This window comes from Mytilus edulis, chromosome 7 (genome assembly GCF_963676685.1).
Source record: "Mytilus edulis chromosome 7, xbMytEdul2.2, whole genome shotgun sequence".
Classification (NCBI taxonomy): Eukaryota; Metazoa; Mollusca; class Bivalvia; order Mytilida; family Mytilidae; genus Mytilus; species Mytilus edulis.
The window spans coordinates 25760272-25778482 of NC_092350.1; the positions used below are offsets into that span (position 1 = coordinate 25760272).

General features: G+C 32.6%; 1 long non-coding RNA gene across 2 annotated transcripts; it reads right to left on the reverse strand.

Moving 5' to 3' along the window:
- Positions 1-1658: 1658 nt before the first annotated feature.
- LOC139481125 (uncharacterized) lies at positions 1659-12370 on the reverse strand. 2 transcript variants are annotated; one of them, XR_011654564.1, is made up of 3 exons: positions 12222-12370; positions 9385-9501; positions 1659-1789 (listed from the first exon to the last, which is right to left on the reverse strand). It is a non-coding gene; the product is annotated as an uncharacterized lncRNA (long non-coding RNA). The 2 variants fall into 2 exon arrangements; XR_011654563.1 differs by lacking the exon at positions 1659-1789 and adding an exon at positions 8363-8420.
- Between the last annotated feature and the right edge of the window lie 5841 nt (positions 12371-18211).

Consider the following 18211-nt stretch of genomic DNA (forward strand, 5'->3'; position numbering starts at 1 on the left):
CAAATGAACCTCATTGTCTTAAGACGTCTCGAGACAGTCTTGAGACATACACCTTATGTCTTGAGACATAGAGCATACGTCTTAAGACATGAAATCATTGAAGATGTGTCTTGAGACATAGAATATATGTCTTAAGACATGTATCTTGAAGACATTTTTGAAACTTCAAAAATTGTATCCTCTCATCCAAGACGTCTTGAAAAAAAATGTTGGTGTCTTGAAGACATTGAAACAAAAAAATACCAGTGGCCCATAAAATATATTCTAAACACATAAAAAACTTGGAATTATTTTTAATTATGGAATTTGCTTGTTTTGTTGTTGAAATTTTTTATAAATTCCATGTTTATTCTGTATTGAAATGTTCTGTGCTGCGCACAACACTTTCTATTACAAAGAAAATAGTTTATTTTCAATAGAATGTACTGTGCCGCGCACAACACTATCTAACCAAAAAACATTTTATGGAAAGTGTTATTCACCGCTCAAAAGATTGTAATACCAAATAAACCTGGAATTTGTTAAAAATTTTAAACACAAGAAATTATGCAAATTCCATAATTAAAAATAATTCCAAGTTCAAATAATAGCCTGTTAAACGTTTTTATATGCAAAATGGTTTTTGTAAGAAGACATCTAACTGACGGAAGATAATTTAAGGTAATTTCCGTGAATAATGGCAAAAACTTTTTTTTATGACATTGTAATTTTTTTAAAATAAAATTAATGATTTTTCACTTCTTCTGAGATCAACAATGCTTCCAGATTAATGTTTTTTTTAAGGTAAAACTAGAATTCAAAGTTCCTCTGATGTTCTGGGTCAAAACATGTCATGGAGGATTGAATTTTGTATACTTTGCTGAAGAGATAATTGGATGTTGCTCCACAAATAATCCATTCAAAGTTAACATCTCTAGAAAACATTGGTCCTAGATCATGATCATATCCTATTGAACCTCCAATAGTGACTTTGAGAATAGAAGTATGGTTACTCTTGGTCTTCTTCGTACCAGCAGTAAAACCATCGCCAAAGTGAGCCATCTGTTTGACTGTGCAGGATGTACAAGCAGGCAGACAGAATGGGATTTTTAATTCGATTACTTGTGTAGAGACAGTGACACCCTCTGCATGTTAAGAACCATTGCAACATAAGGAATTTCGTAGGTGGCCTTTTGCAAGGCAAAATGTCTCTCCCTTTTCACTAAACCCTCATTTTTAAATGGCACAATTGGTAAAGGTAAACCATTAAAAGTCAAAGTACAGCCTTCAACAGAGCCTAACCTCACACCAAACAGTCAGCAGGCAATAAAGGGCCTCAAAAATTTCCAGTCTAACCTCTTTCAGACAGGAAAACCAATGGTCTAAGATACATGTATATAAAAATTGAGAAACAATTATTAAACACATAATAAGCCCACTGAACATCAGGTTCTTGACATAGGGAAGGTGCAAACAAATGCACTGGGTTTAAACGTTTTATCTGGCACCAACCTTCACCCCAACCTGATACAGTGGTTCATGCATTTAAACTAGTATTGATCTTTATCGATATGAACACTTCCATGACTTTAGTTGTAATATCTGTTTTCAAAGCCATATACCTTCCAAAATAAATGTTTCTCTCCCCTCACAAATATTCACAGATGACAAAATTTCAGTTATGTTTTAGTCAACTTTAATTTTCAAATAAATAGAATTGTATAAGCAACAAAAATGAATTGAATTAATGTCAAATATTTGATTCCAAACTATGTATCTTCTTTCTTGCATGCTGAAGTTGTTTTCTTATCTGTAAATATAGATTGAAATAAAATATTAATTTACATGGCATTTATGAGTTTGTTTATTGATAATTTCAGCTTTAAAAACTAGAGGCTCTAAAGAGCCTGTGTCGCTCACCTTGGTCTATGTGAATATTAAACAAAGGAAGCAGATGGATTCATGACAAAGTTGTGTTTTGGTGATAGTGATGTGTTTGTAAATCTTACTTTACTAAACAGTCTTGCTGCTTACAATTATTTCTATCTATAATGAACTTGGCCCAGTAGTTTCAGTGGAAATGTTAATAAAAATTTACAAATTTTATAAAAATTTTATAAAAATTGACTATAAAGGACAATAACTCCTTAGGGGGTCAATTGACCATTTCGGTCATGTTGACTTATTTGTAAATCTTACTTTGCTGAACATGATTGCTGTGTACAGTTTATCTTTATCTATAATAATATTCAAGATAACAACCAAAAACAGCAAAATTTCCTTAAAATTACCGATTCAGGGGCAGCAACCCAACAAAGGGTTGTCAGATTCATCTGAAAATTACAGGGCAGATAGATCTTGATCTGATAAACAATTATACCCCATGTCAGATTTGCTCTTAATGCTTTGGTTTTTGAGTTATAAGTCAAAAACTGCATTTTACCCCTATGTTCTATTTTTAGCTGTGGGGGCCATCTTGATTTGATGGCCAGGTCACCGGACACATTTTTAAAACTAGATACCCCAAAGATGATTGTTGCCAAGTTTGGATTAATTTGGACCAGTAGTTTCAGAGGAGAAGACTTTTGTAAAAGATAACTAAGATTTACGAAAAATGGTTATAAATTGACTATAAAGGGCAATAACTCGTAAAGGGGTCAACTGACCATTTCGGTCATGTTGACTTATTTGTAAATCTTACTTCGCTGAACATTATTGCTGGTTACAGTTTATCTCTATCTATAAAAATATTCAAGATAATAACCAAAAACAGCAAAATTTCCTTAAAATTACAAATTCAGGGGCAGCAACCCAACAAAGGGTTGTCTGATTCGTCTGAAAATTTCAGGGCAGATAGATCTTGACCTGATAAACAATTATACCCTCAGTCAGATTTGCTCTAAATGCTTTGGTTTTTGAGTTATAAGCCAAAAACTACATTTTCCCCCTATGTTCTATTTTTAGCCGTGGCGGCCATCTTGGTTGGTTGACCGGGTCATGCCACACATTTTTAAACTAGATACCCCAATAATGATTGTGGCCAAGTTTGGTTTAATTTGGCCCAGTAGTTTCAGAGAAGATTTTTGTAAAAGCTAACGACGATGGACGACGACGACGATGGACAACGACGAAGGACAACGACGACGGACGCCAAGTGATGGGAAAAGCTCACTTGGCCCTTCGGGCCAGGTGAGCTAAAAATTCACAACAGTATCTACTCATAGGTGTATTATCTGTTCTTGATATGAATTCCAACATATAGTATTACACTGTAGTATCTTTGCATAACTGAACTAAAGCAAAATTGAAAATCAATAAAAGAACAGAATTGCACATATCTTATCTATTAAATACAAGGGCAATAACTCAATAAAATGAGTTCAAATGTCCCCCATGTTGCACATATCTTATCTATTAAATACAAGGGCAATAACTCAATAAAATGAGTTCAAATGTCCCCCATGTTGCACATATCTTATCTATTAAATACAAGGGCAATAACTCAATAAAATGAGTTCAAATGTCCCCCATGTTGCACATATCTTATCTATTAAACACAAAGGCAATAATTCAATGAATGGTGAATGTGTTCATGTGACACAAATATCATATAAAGTTATAAAGGGACATAACTGAAGAACATGTAAATGTGATGCTCCCCAAATTTGTACTTGATCAGAGTTTTGTGGTAAAAAGTATGGTGTATAAGTTTCATACCATTTTGCGAAGGCAAACTCAAGGTAGTGAACTAAAAGGAAAAACTCAGCAATTTTTTCCATTTTTTTTAAAGGGAAAGATAAAAGATATATTACAAGAAGATGTGGTATGAGTGCAAATGAGACAACTCTCACTCCAAGTCACAATTTGAAAAAGAAAAAAACATTATTGGTCAAAGTATGGGTTTCAACATAGAGCCTTAGCTCCCACAGAACAGTAGGCTATAAAGGGCCCCCAAAATGACTAGTGTAAAACCATTCAAAAGGGTAAAACAACAGTCTAATTTATGTAAAAAAAAAATCAGAAAACATTTTTATTAAAAGTGACACCACCCAAATTCAACCTTGCTCTTTTTTTTGCGGTAATAAGAATTGTGTATAAGTTTCATTACTTTTGGTTGAGGCTAACTTAAGTTAGAAAACAGAAAACTGAAAATTCAGCAGTTTTCCATTTGTAAAGGGGCATAACTCTAAAACGATTAAAATGACGCCACCAAAATTCAATCTTGACACACGTTTTGTGCTATTAAGCATTTTGTATATGTTTTTATAACATTTGGTCAAGTTATTCAAAACTAAAGTTAGAGATTGGAAACCAATTTTGATCATTGAATATTGTTTTTCCTGGTATTAATATTGATTTTGTTATCAGAAAATTAAAAGCAAACTAAATATTACTGTTATATACATATACAGATTCAAAGATCTATAATTTGTCTAAACCTGTATCTTGGCATTATACAGTCATGTTTTCCTCTGACTGTTTAAATGACTTCTTTACACTAAATCCATTGGATGTTGGATGTGTACTGATTGATAATTTAGTCCAAGATCGAGATTTTTTTATTAGATGATAGTGGCTTTAAACTAGCTGCCAGTAGCTTTGAGTACTCTCAGATCTGCACTTAGCTGTCTTTTTGTTGTTGGGATAAATAAACAAGTACCCAGCCATGTCTACTCTGTGTTGTATTTCTATTTGTATCATTTGATGAGTTAAGCCTTTTTCAACTGATTTTTATAGTTTATTCTTATGTTGTACTTTCACACCACTGTCCCAAGTTAGAGGGAGGGTTTGGATCTCGCTTACATGTTGAACCCCACCCCCACACATTCTGTACAAATGTGCCTGTCAGGAGCCTGTTATTCAGTTGTTAATGTTTGTTGATGTGTTACATATTATTTTTTTTCGTTAATTTTTTGTACTTAGATTAGGTGGTTTGTTTTCTTGTTTGAAATGTTTTACATTTGTCATTTCACGGCCTTTTATAGCTGACTGTATGGTATGGGCTTTGCTCATTGTTGAAGGTTGTACGATTAACTATAGTCATGATCATGTCAGATGATAGTTGTTAATTTCTTTGTCATTTGGTCTCTTGTGGAGAGTTGTCTCATTGGCAATCATACCACATCTTCTTTTTTTATATTTGGGACATTCAAGGAAACAATTCATTTAAAAATATTTGTTCTGCAATGATTTTCAAACTTGTCTAAAATATTGATGACATAAAACTTAACATAAATTTCATAACAAGAGTGCACACACTGAAATGTCTCTACTTCTTTACTAATCATTGATATTATGTTGATGGTCCTAAATATAACTGTCACAATGACATAAACTTAACATTTACCAATTGAGGTCAAGGTCAAATAAAACCTGTGTGACTAACATATAGTTCATACAATATTTCCATACACCAAATAATTATTAGATATAGGAGTATGTGGCGTGAGTGCCAATGAGACAACTCTCCATCCAAATAACAATTTATAAAGGAAACCATTATAGGTCAATGTACAGCCATCAACACGGAGCCTTGGCTCACACCGAACAAAAAGCTATAAAAAAGTTGACCATATAGTTTTTAAAAAGACCAAAACTTAAAAATTTACCTTTGACCACTGAACCATAAAAATGAGGTCAAGGTCAGATGACACCTACCAGCTAGACATGTACACCTTATCATCATTCCATACACCAATTATAGTAGACCTATTGCATACAGTATAAGAAAAACAGACCAAAACACAAAAACTTAACTATTACAGCTGAACCATAAAAATTAGGTCAAGGTCACATGACACCTGCCAGTTGGACATGTACACCTTACAGTCCTTCCATACACTGTCACTGAATATACAAGAAAATGAGGTCAAAGACATTGGACATGTGACTGATGGAAACTTCATAACATGAGGCATCTATATACAAAGTATGATGCATCCAAGTCTTCAACCCTCTAAAATATGAAGCTTTTGAGAGTTAGCTGCCGCTGCCAACACCAGGGCACTGTATCACTATCACTATGTCCAGCTTTCTGCGACAAAAGTTGCAGGCTCGACAAAAATCTGGTAAGAATTGTACACATTAGTGCACTTGTAACATGTGTAAGGCAGTTTTCCATATAATGATTGTTTCCAAGGGGCATGTATATCCATTTAGATATATATGTTAATTGTTAAGTCTTTATACCTTAAACACACAGGCTTGTTCCTCAGGCATGCCAGGAAACACTTTCTAGTAAATAAGATACAGTACTACCTGTGACTTTATCTTATTAATGGTGGCCATAAAAAATATGTTCACCATGGTGGCCCTATATGTTCATCATCATACCCCTGTTGCTTTTTTAATACACAAGGTATTACTCAAAAACTAGTCAAGGATAAAGGGATATCTTGAATGCATTGAAGTGTTAAAATTATATAACTTACAGGTCAGGTGTCTCAGGTAAAATATACATGTATGTGTTTGTCAAATTTAATAACTGTGATTATGACAAGAAATTCAAAAATTAATTGAAATAATAAAACTAGTTGAACAAACAGCTTAATTAAAACATAATTGTCCCCTGACTATTAGTTTTGATATTATACCTTTTAAATAGTTTTTGATCCATTCAAGTTATTTTTTGGTAGTGAAAAATAAATGAATATCATTTTCAAATATACTGCAAACATTTACAATGCCTGCCTTTTTCTATCGACAAGGTGTTTCTCAAAAATTAATTTTCTAAAATCAAAATGGTTTATTATTGTAGATAGACTGATCTGCATTCAATATTATTTAACAAATGATAAAGATTGTCTTTAGGACTCATACACTAAATAAAATTTAGGCAATTCATTATTTCTTTATTGAATAAAATATTAATAAGTATTAGAAATATTCATTACAACAAATTTGATAATATTTTTATTGTCATTTGATATTTTAAACATGATCCATGTTTTAGAGGTTAAGCATTTCTTTTACTTTTTGTTCTTGGGTTAGAGACATTATAATGAGAAGGTAAATAATTTTCAAATGGATTATTTCAAAGTTGTTTTGTTAATTTTACAATCAAGGAATAGGTGTTCTTCGTTGACCTTGTAACAAGAGGCACAGTTTACACATTCTATCCTTTCTAGGAATTTTATATTGTCCACTATTTTTTATTTCTAAATTATGACCAAAAATTCTATACCTATTGACACAATCAAGTTTACAGTTTTTATCAAAAGTTTTTCTTTTTTTTTTTCTTTTTCTTTAAATTCATTTTTTTATTAAGGACTTTAAAAGTCTTAATTCATTCAAGTCCCTGCAATTATTAACTTTATCTAAAAGGCCTAGGTTTATTGAAATATACTTTGTAAATGTATACCAAGATTATGTATCATGCCAGTCCAGCACTATTGACAATATAATACACTGAAAAAAATGATTTAATTAATAGACCATTAAAGTGTCACCATATTTAGAAGTGCAATATTTTTCTGGAGACAAATTTTGAAAAAAATTTCATTATGATTAGCATTTTTAATGAACATTTATCAAAATTTGATGATAACTAGGTGGACATTTGGAAAATACGTCTTTTCAGTGATTGTTTGTGCACAACTCTTGTTCTGAGATTTGAAGAAAATTAAGATAAACAAAATTAGTTTTTTCCTAAACCATATAATGGTACCTGTAGTTTTCCGGAATAATATTAGATGTTATCAAAATTTATTGTAAAAGGATTGATATTGATCATCTTATTTTGTTAAGAAACAAAATTGTTTAATTACTTTCATTTTTTTTAATTTAAAATATCACTTGCATGATTATTAGTTATTATTAATAGTAATAACTCATTTAATAATGTTAACAAATAATTTAATACAATGTAAATCATGTACATCTATATAAACCTTTTTACTTAAAAAAACAATTATTAAAAGTCTGTTTATTTCAAATGCTAGTCAATAACTCTATCTTTAACTTTTTGCCATTTCTACTCAAGATTCTTACTGAGAAGAAATTAAAAGAATAAGAAACAAAACATACAAAAATAAAAAAATTAAACCTTAAAAAATTACAAAATTAAATGAAAATAAAGACAAAAAATAATAATAAATTAACAGACTAAAACAATATTTTATTCTACATTTTCCAAAAAAGGTGAAATGTCAATTTTAAAAGAAACCAAGTTACCTGTACAGGTAAATTTTAATGAAACATACCAGCTGAAAACTTCAACCCTGATTGATTTTAACAGGTAACATAATTAGATAAAAAATCTACCTATGATTTATGACCCACAATAAATGGCCAACATCTCAAGATTGAATACCCCAATAAATGTTCACCATTGGATGTTGACCATGCAAGAGGGTGGACATTACTAAGAGGAAGTCACAGGCTGTACTGTATGTCCAATTGCCATTGATTCATTCTCTGGATTTTATATGCAAAATGTTCCCCTGAAAAAAAAATATATGATTTCTCATTCATGTGATCATGCATACTAATATGTTGCATTACTTATTTATTAATGCTTATTATAAATACATATACATGTACTTTGACAAAGAGGATACTATTCTGCAGAAAAGTTTCATTTCTTTCACAATAAATATATATTTTGTGTACATGTACAAAAACTATTTTATTAATCTCAGGGATACCAACTTCCAGTGCATACATGACATGTACTACATGTTTTTGCCAGCTGGAACTCATTCACTTTACTGAATTAGTTAGTTCAGAAGAAATTTTGCAATTGCTATACATATATATATATTGTAGTTTGTTGTACATGTCATATAGTAGTAATGCATAAATAAGTACATTTTAATTGGTACTGAATTGTATTTCCAATATAGTAAATCCAGCTAAAATGCACAAATATTATAAAGCATTCTATATAGAAAAACATACAATGTACGTCAGAAAAAATGTCCCAACATTGTTTGGTAATCATGGTATTTTCACCCAAACTAATAATGTTATGGATATCAAATTTTTTTGGACCATAACTCTGGACATAATCATCAGACCAAAATACCATTCAAACTTGATCTATAACTTGTGTCATGATACAACTTTATAACTAACATTAAATCAATATCTTCAAGAAGGAAGAAAAAAGTGTGGAAAACTGATTTGCCTGACTGAGAATTGACAGACAGACAGACAGACGGAGTGCAAACTTAATTCCACATCAACTTCATTGGTAGGGGACTAATTAGAAGCAAATTACAAAATCAAGATTCTTTATTAACAGCAAATTTATTATACAGTTATTAACATAAAGAGTAAGCAATTTTTCTTCTTAACATTTATTTAAGGTACAAAAATGTAGCAGGATAAGCAGTAAACCTTCACCCCCAATCCCAACTTTGGGCATGTTGGGAACACTGATAATTTTTATTTATAAATACTTACATATCTGTTTCTAGCTGCAGCACATGTCTAAATTCTTATTTCTTGTGTACTTCATTTTACTCCTTTAGCCTTTCCAGTCCTGGTGCAATTTGCCAAATGTTTCATTTCTTGTGAATCCTAGTAGAAATGAAATATTAAAATAATAGTTGTGTGTTCCCTTCTATAATTCCTTTAATTATTCCTATTAATAAGTAAAATCAATTATCATTTATAATGAATTTATCTGTCGCAAATATTTTCCAATCATGTTCATTGATTACAAATGTAGGTTGATTTTTGTTCAGCAAGGAAACTGGTATCAGGTCTGTTCGCATCCTTCACGTTCACACCTCACATGTTCGCCCCCGAAGTCTGTTCGCACCCTACACGTTCACGCCCAATTTTTATTCTCATTTCAGCTATATGTTTATACCAAATAATCATATTTTCTTAAATAAAATGTGAGGAATTATAATAAAGATTTTTTTAAATTAATTTGATGTCATAATTATTAAATGTTAGTTATAAATGTAAATCTCACTTTTATTTAAAAACAATAAAAAAAACAAATGTTTATCATGTTTAAAGCAATAAATTTAAAATACCATGACACAATTTTTTTTATCAGAATCTCACTTTATTTGGAAACTATGAAAAAAGGTATGTTTATAGCAATACATTTACCACGTTTACCAAAACTCAATAACAAATAAAAACACAAAACCAAAAAAAAAAGGGGCGACAACATGTAGGGTGCGAATGCGAAAGAGGGCGAACATGAGTGGGCACAAAGGTGATTGGGCATGAACAGACCCGGATTCTAGGAAACTTAATTGTATTTTTGAATTTTAAACAACTATTTTTAAGAAAAATTCTTTATTAAAGTATATATTACATACTTCCAATAACATATCAGCATCAAATGATATCATGTTTAACCACAAGATGTCAACTTGCATGTATTTAAAACTTACATGTATTTAAAGTATATATATTCAAGATGCAGATCCAGGATTTTCCAAAAAGAGGGTCCTGAGGCCCACGAAACTAGGCAATGTTTGGACATGTTAGAGTAGAACATGTAAAATATTCTATGCATTAACAGTAACCTAATATGTTGCAGCACTGTAAAAAAAGGGGGGGCTAAAATTGCTGGGTTTAAGTTTTTAATTTTCTAAAAATAAAAATACACATTTAATTTTATTTATATATATGTTGTGTACAAGTTGTAATGTTGTACAAATTACAATTTGTACAGAATTTTTGTACAAATTATCAGTGTTTTATGACCTGCTGAACAAAAATGGATGATGCAAGCACAGTCTTTTGCTCCGCATATTTCTGTCAATTTTTCACAACTTCATGATACACTCTAATACTGAGCATTGATACATGTACAAAAACATTATAAGACCTCACAAAGATTTTGTATAGATATGAATATGGTATAAGGAAAAAAATAAAATTAGAATTTAAACCATTCAGGTATCCTCATTTCCAGTTTGAAGGCAAGGAGAATAGCACTAAATGTTAGGTTGACGTATATTTTTTTGAATTTAAAACATTACACTGGTACATTGTATAAGTTAAACCTGTATCACCTGTTGCAAGAAGGTAGGTGTCAAAAATCTTATAACTTGTACAAAAACCCTGTACAAATTATAATTTGTACAAACTTACATCTTGTACACAACATACATGTATATATATCTATTCCATGCATGTATGGCATGTAATACATGTAATATACCTTAAGAGTTTTCCAGATTAATAGGTGACCTTTAGAAGTTAATGTCTGTGTCATTTTGGACTCTTGCGGACAGTTGTCTCATTGCAATCAATCAATCTTCTTTTTTATAGCTTGTACAATGTATTACTGATAGTAAATTTTGAGATGAAAACATCAATTTTTTTTAAAGGGTCTTACAGGATCGAGGAACCTATAAATCATGGTTAATAGCACAAATAAATCAATTTGAAGCCTGCAGAAGCAACCAAACTTGAACACAGGTCCTCAAACACCTTAACGCTATTTGTCCGCCATTACTGGATATCACACAGATTCCCATAATATTTTGACGTCATAAAACATAATATCTGACGCCACAATGGAAAAGTGATTGTTGTATGCGTCAAAAGTTCAAGCCGCCAGGTCAGCCGGGATAAGCGATAAGGTGTATTGTTGAAGGCCTGACAGTCAGAGGCGGATTTAGGGGGGGCCCGGGGCCCCCTTTTTTTGGAGAAAATTTGGTTGCTTATATAGGGAATCACTTAAGCGTGACTAGAGCAGGCCCCCTCTTAGGTCAGTCAGTGGGCCCCCACTTATGAAATTTCCTGGATCCGCCACTGACAGTGACCTATACTTTCTTATTTAGCGCCATTTGGTCTCATACCATGCCCTGAGACTACTATATAGTCTCAGTCATGCCATATCACTTTTTATATCTTTCTGAAACACAAAATGCATTTAACTTTTTAATATCTAAATAAGGGATGCAAGGCCATAAAACCTTTCAAACTGCACAGATAAGTCTGTACACAGAAGAGTTTTTGAGGTGTAAAACAGTGTGAATACAGCCACTTTTGTCCGTTGGTGATGAACCTTACGTAACCCATTTAACATTGTTTAATGAGTTGTCAGAACTATTTGCAATCGCATTTTCCACTCTTTATGGGGCGAGTTGGTGTGCAAGAGAGGGGCGATGTGTTAGAAGGTTGGACGAGTAGTAATCTCGGACTAGACGAGTTGGTGAAAAAGTGGGGCGACTTCCAATGGGGCGAACTGTTATACATGGATTCTATCTGCATGACATTATTGAAAGGTGGTAATAAAATATCTCTGTCTGTAAAGAAATTACCTTTTCTTCGTTCTTCTCCACGATGCTATCATATATATCCTTATCTAACTCTGGAAAATGGTCAAGATGCGTTTTCACTGCCACTGGTAACATTTTCCTTCACAAGTGTTGCTGTAACTTTCACTTCCGGTATGACGTAGTTTGACAAAAAATCGTGCAGACGAAAATAAGGTGAGGCCAAACAAACAAAAAATATTAATCTGATAAGTATGCAAAGGTGTGATTTCCTTTGGGAACATAGTTATTTTTATTAAGTGGCATTTTTTATTTAGCAGTTTTTTTTCTAGTTTGCACAAATATCAGAAATTAAAGACAGATTGAGAATGTAGAAACTCAAACATGGTCATTGAGTGTCAGAATATTTATTTCCAACTGAAGGTGGCCAGACCAGGACCAGCGTATTTATTTTCTGCTACTCTAAAAAGTGACATAAAATCTGCAACCCTCTCCCCCCAAATGGTCGTACCCTTGTAAAATCCCAGCTTGTATAGTACAGATCCACGGACGGATTGAGGTTGGGGCAGGGGCCCCCTTTTCAGAAAACAAATTGGTTAGAGAATCACTGAAGCAAGACTGGAGCAGGCCCCTTTTGGGCAGTCAGTGCCCCCCCCCTTTATGAACATTTCTGGATCTGCCACTGATATCAAACTTTGGTAGGATAAAGTTTTAAAAATAGGGGATTACCTGAGTGGAAAAAAGGGGCGTGATGTTAATTTTGTTGAGGTAATAATGTTTTATTCTGGTTGCTATTGCTGCCAATGCTGGTCTTAATTGAATAGTTTGATAAATGATTTGATTTAGTTTTTATTTCTGCAATTGTTTAAACAATCATTGTAATCATTGCATTTAAATTTAGGAAGGGGGTTCGCAGTGATGGATCCAGAAATTTTCACAAGTGGGGGCCCACTGGCTGCCTTAGAGGGGGCCCGATTTAGTCGGGCTTCAGTGACAGTGATTCCCTATATAAGCAACCAAATTTTTTTCTCAAAAGGGGGGGCCTGGGGCCCCCTAAATCCGCCTCTGGTTCGCGGGTCTTAAGAAAAAGAAAATAAAAAAATGGGGTCACCGTTCATTTGCGCTCACAATCTGCCTTCGAAAGAAGCATGGTGTTTTTTTTTCTGTTGAAATAATACATTGTAATAGGAGAAATAAAGGTAATATCAAAATAAAAAAAGAAATTTATTACAGATATCGCTCACATTTTACAATAATTTAGTTTAAGTAGCTCAGCATATATATATATGGAAATTATATTAAAAAATATAGGTCGCCGATGAGTTAAAAAAGATATTTCAATTTTAGAGCCAAACAATGACATTTTTCCATCAAAGGGAGATAATTTGGATTTTTTTCAATGATGGTTACATTTTAAAAGTCATTTGGGGCCAACACGAATGAATTGTTTTAAATGATTTTTGTACCATATGATAAAGTAACAACTACAAAAGGTAATAAATAAAATTTGTAATGAAAAACAAATGTTTAATTTTTTTCTGAAATTTTTATACCCTTGAGCCTCCTTAATTTAATTATTCAGTTCTGAAAGCTTTGGACTGTTGGATGCTGTGATTAGCAATTCATTTTTATGCCCCACCTACGATAGTTGAGGGGCATTATGTTTTCTGGTCTTAGGGTCCGTTCGTCGTTCTGCCTGTTTGTTCGTTCGTCTTTCCCACTTCAGGTTAAAGTTTTTGGTCAAGGTAGTTTTTGATGAAATTGAAGTCCAATTAACTTGAAACTTAATATACATGTTCCCTATGATCATGATGATATGATCTTTCTAATTTAAATGCCAAATTAGAGTTTTGACCCCAATATTACTGTCCACTTAACATAGAAAATGATAGTGCGATTGCGGCATCCGTGTAATATGAACACATTCTCTTTGTATTCTATTCTACTATTCTATTAATCATGATAGTAATAAGTGTGAATATTATATGCATATATGGCAAGTAGACAGAGACAACTATTTTATAATCTTTTCTATTTTGTGGCCAGAATACTTATTATTTTCATTTGTGATAAGACAAGATTATTTCTTTCAAACTTAACATTTGCTAATTGCTTATAATGGGGGACAGAATATTTATTTCCAGAATCTGCCATCAGACATTGTCAGAATCAAATGGTCATACAAGCTCCAGTGGCAGATCCAGGGGGGTTGGGGTTACGGGGTTGGAACCCCGCTTTTTTTTTGGACGATCAATGTATTTGAATGGGGACATGTGGTTGGAACCCCCCTTTTTTAAATGGCTGAATCCGCCACTGAGCCTCAGCTCATATTTCTACAATTCTTTGTAACACCAATATAAAATAAGGAGATATGATTCCTATTAAATGAGACAGCTTATAATTCACCAAAGTTTAAATGAGTGGATGTACATGTAAGAATTGAATAACAATCAAAACCAAGAAGTAAGGCCACACTTAAAAATATTTTGGTTTGCCCAAACCCTACCCTAAGGTTGAGACAGTGGCTAGGTAGGTAGGCATTTTCTTTTTTTCTTTTCAAAAAAAGAAATTTACCTATCAGATGTTTATTAGTCTTCATGCCTATTTGATTAAAAAAAACTTCTTCAAATCAGGACAATAAAAGAATTTGAGTAGGCAGCTTTTTTCTGGGTAGGTAGCGTTTAGGCAAACAAACCTATTATTTATTATGGCCTAAACAACATGAACAAAGACTCACAAAACCAAAAGACATTTACATCAGCAGTTATAAATATTAATTAAACAACACGAAGTCCTCTAAAAACTGGGAGTGAAATCAGGTGGTCTGGAAGGGTAAGAATTTCCTTCACTGTATACGGCACCCATCGTGTTATTTCTTTGTTCAGTTCGGTAATGATGGAAGGTTATTATGACTGAGGAAGTATATCAGATATATACATGTATCATATGATTTCTGACACACTTTTGTCATAATGGCCAATCAGCTTATGATGGTGATATGTAAGCAATTATTTATTGGCAATCAAATTTTGTAGCCTTCTACAATGAGAAAAAAACCCATAGTAACTGTATAGTTAGCTTCAAAGGAACCCAACATGAAAAATATGACGCCATTCTATTTAGAAAAACTACTGGCCAAATTTATGCTTCATTGGTTAGTGTTTAAGTCTACAAGCTTAAAAGTTAGTTTTTCAGACACTACATGTACTGGTACCAGTAATAAACCTTAAGGTCAGCTAAATTTGATGTATGGAATGGTTGTAAAATACATGTACATGTAAGTTTGACAGTGTTAATCTGACTATGACCACATTTTCATGGTTCCATCCTTGGCCAATGTTTAGTTTTCCTGATTAAGTCAGTTCCTCAGATACAATTCAGTAATAAGGTCATATTTACACCAGTCCAAATCAATTAATACTAGTCTGGGGTATTGGACTAGTGGCTAACGGTTCAGAATATCAATGTTAACTTTTTCTGCTTTATTAAAGTCAGTTTTTCAGAATCTATTCAGTGAGAAGGTCATGTATAATTGATGTCTGAATGAATGTAAGGTGCACATGTCTGTCTGGTATGGTTCATTTGACCTTGGCTGAATTTTCATGGTTCATTAAAAGTTTTCCTTGTTTGGTCTTTTCTTGTACATGTTTACTATTAACAGTATGCCAACTATATTTTTTGCATGTAATAATTGTAAGGTGAACATGTGTGTCTGATTTCGTTTATCTGACCTTGACTGCATTTTAATGAATCATTGTTAATTATGTAATGTTAAGTTTATATTAAATTTGAAGTAAACTTTACCTCTGGGACTATCAATACAAATTATTGTGTGCACTCTAGTTAGTTTTAATAGATTTCAATTATTATTCAATTAAAATTTAGATATTTTATAAATAAATAATTTGTATAAGGTTTTTATCTGAAGTTTCAGTTTTTTACTTTTGAAACTGCAGTTGAACATGAGACTTATTTGAATGAATCAAATTTGCTTAATTTAGAATATAAATCCAAAATTATAAGGGCCCATTAGAAAGGCAGGTTGCCCTATAGTGATCAGTCGTCTATCTCTGTCTGTCTGTATAACTGTGTCTGTCTGTCTGTCTGTCTGTCTCTGTCTGTCTGTCTGTCTCTGTCTGTCTGTCTGTGTGTCTGTCTGTCTTTGTGTCTCTGTCTGTCTGTCTGTCTATCTCTCTGTCTGTGTGTGTCTGTCTGTCTGTCTCGGTCTGTCGGTGCCTGTGTCTGTCTCTGTCTGTTTGTCTGTCTGTCTGTCTGTCTATCTCTCTGTCTGTGTGTGTCTGTCTGTCTCGGTCTGTCGGTGTCTGTCTGTCTGTGTCTGTCTGTCTGTCTGTGTCTGTCGGTCGAATAATAATTGTTTGAAAATCCATTTTAAAAGGATCACATAATTGGTTTTTTTCAAAGATTGAGAGTTATAAATGAAGGTATAGTACAATGCAATACTACTACTAGTCAAGGATTAGCTTCTTAAGAAGTCTGTGTCTGTCTGTGTCTGTCTGTTTCTGTCTGTTTCTGTCTGTTTCTGTCTGTGTCTGTCTGTGTCTGTCTGTCTGTCTATTTGTCTCTGTCTGTGTGTGTCTGTCTGTCTGTGTCTGTCTGTCTGTGTCTGTCTGTGTCTGTCTGTCTGTCTGTCTGTCTGTCTGTCTGTCTGTCTGTCTGTCTGTCTGTCTGTCTGTCTGTCTGTCTGTCTGTCTGTCTGTCTGTTCTACATCTAGAGAACTGATATGATTTTAAAGTATACATATGTCATGTATGTTAGAATTAGAATAACTATAAACTTTCACTGAAAATTATGACCCATAGATTTGAAGTTTTGTACCCAGAGCTCACACACAAATACACTGATCCATCCATGGTTTAAAGTAATAAAAGGGTTAAATTAAAATATTACTTTCCCAATTTATTCCATTTGATATTTCTATAAATGAATAACGATATGTTAACTCGAGGACTTCTGACCTCATGGTAAAGGCAAATTTTATTTATTCATACTAGTCATTTGTGTCAGATATTCATGATAATTTTTATAAAAAATTACTAAATAAAACTAATTACTTGTTACTTTACAACCAATTGTTACTCATTCATCATATTTATTATCAAATTTTCCAGGCATTTGAAACTGCAATGATCTATGGACCAAATATTCAAGAAGAACTGAATACATGTGTGAATAGATGTATTGGTTAGAGAAAAGAGAACTGATTAGGTCAGTATGACATTAAAAATGAATTAATTATTATTAAATCAGTTTACAAAAACATATTTTTTATGAAAGCAGGCAGCAAAAGAGTTTGAAAATCCATTTTAAAAGGATCACATAATTGGTTTTTTTTTAAAGATTGAGAGTTATAAATGAAGGTATATAGTACAATGCAATACTACTACTAGTCAAGGATTAGCTTCTTAAAAAGTTGATCAGAGTAAGTAAAGAATGGATGATGATTTTACATGTATCACAAAATTAATCATTATACTTCACGTTAAAATGCCATATTTTGATTGGCTTATACTTTTACTCTATCACATAGCTGAGTGGGTGACAATTTTTTTCAATGTTACCCTCTTGTCCAGACCAATCAAAATCGACAATTTAAAAGACAATGAATTGAATTTACATCAAGTTATTGAATACAATGCTTAAGTTTTACATTTTGGCTTAGATTTTATTATTTAACTGTCAAAATGCCGCGGTTGACAATGTTTTCTCGGGGTACCAATCTGCTCTATCACCCTCTGAAAATTTTTTGGTCGTATATTGGTATGACTTTGGCGTCGTTGTCATTGTCGTCGTTGTCAGAAGACATTGGGTTCTCGCACTATACCTTTAGTATAAGTAAATAGAAATCTATTAAATTTTAACATAATATAAAAAAGAAGATATGGTATGATTGCCAATGAGACATCTATCCACAAAAGACCAAAATAACATAGACATTAACAACTATAGGTCACCGTACAGCCTTCAAAACCATAAAAGGAAGGTTGGGATTGATTTTGGGAATTTTGGTCCCAAC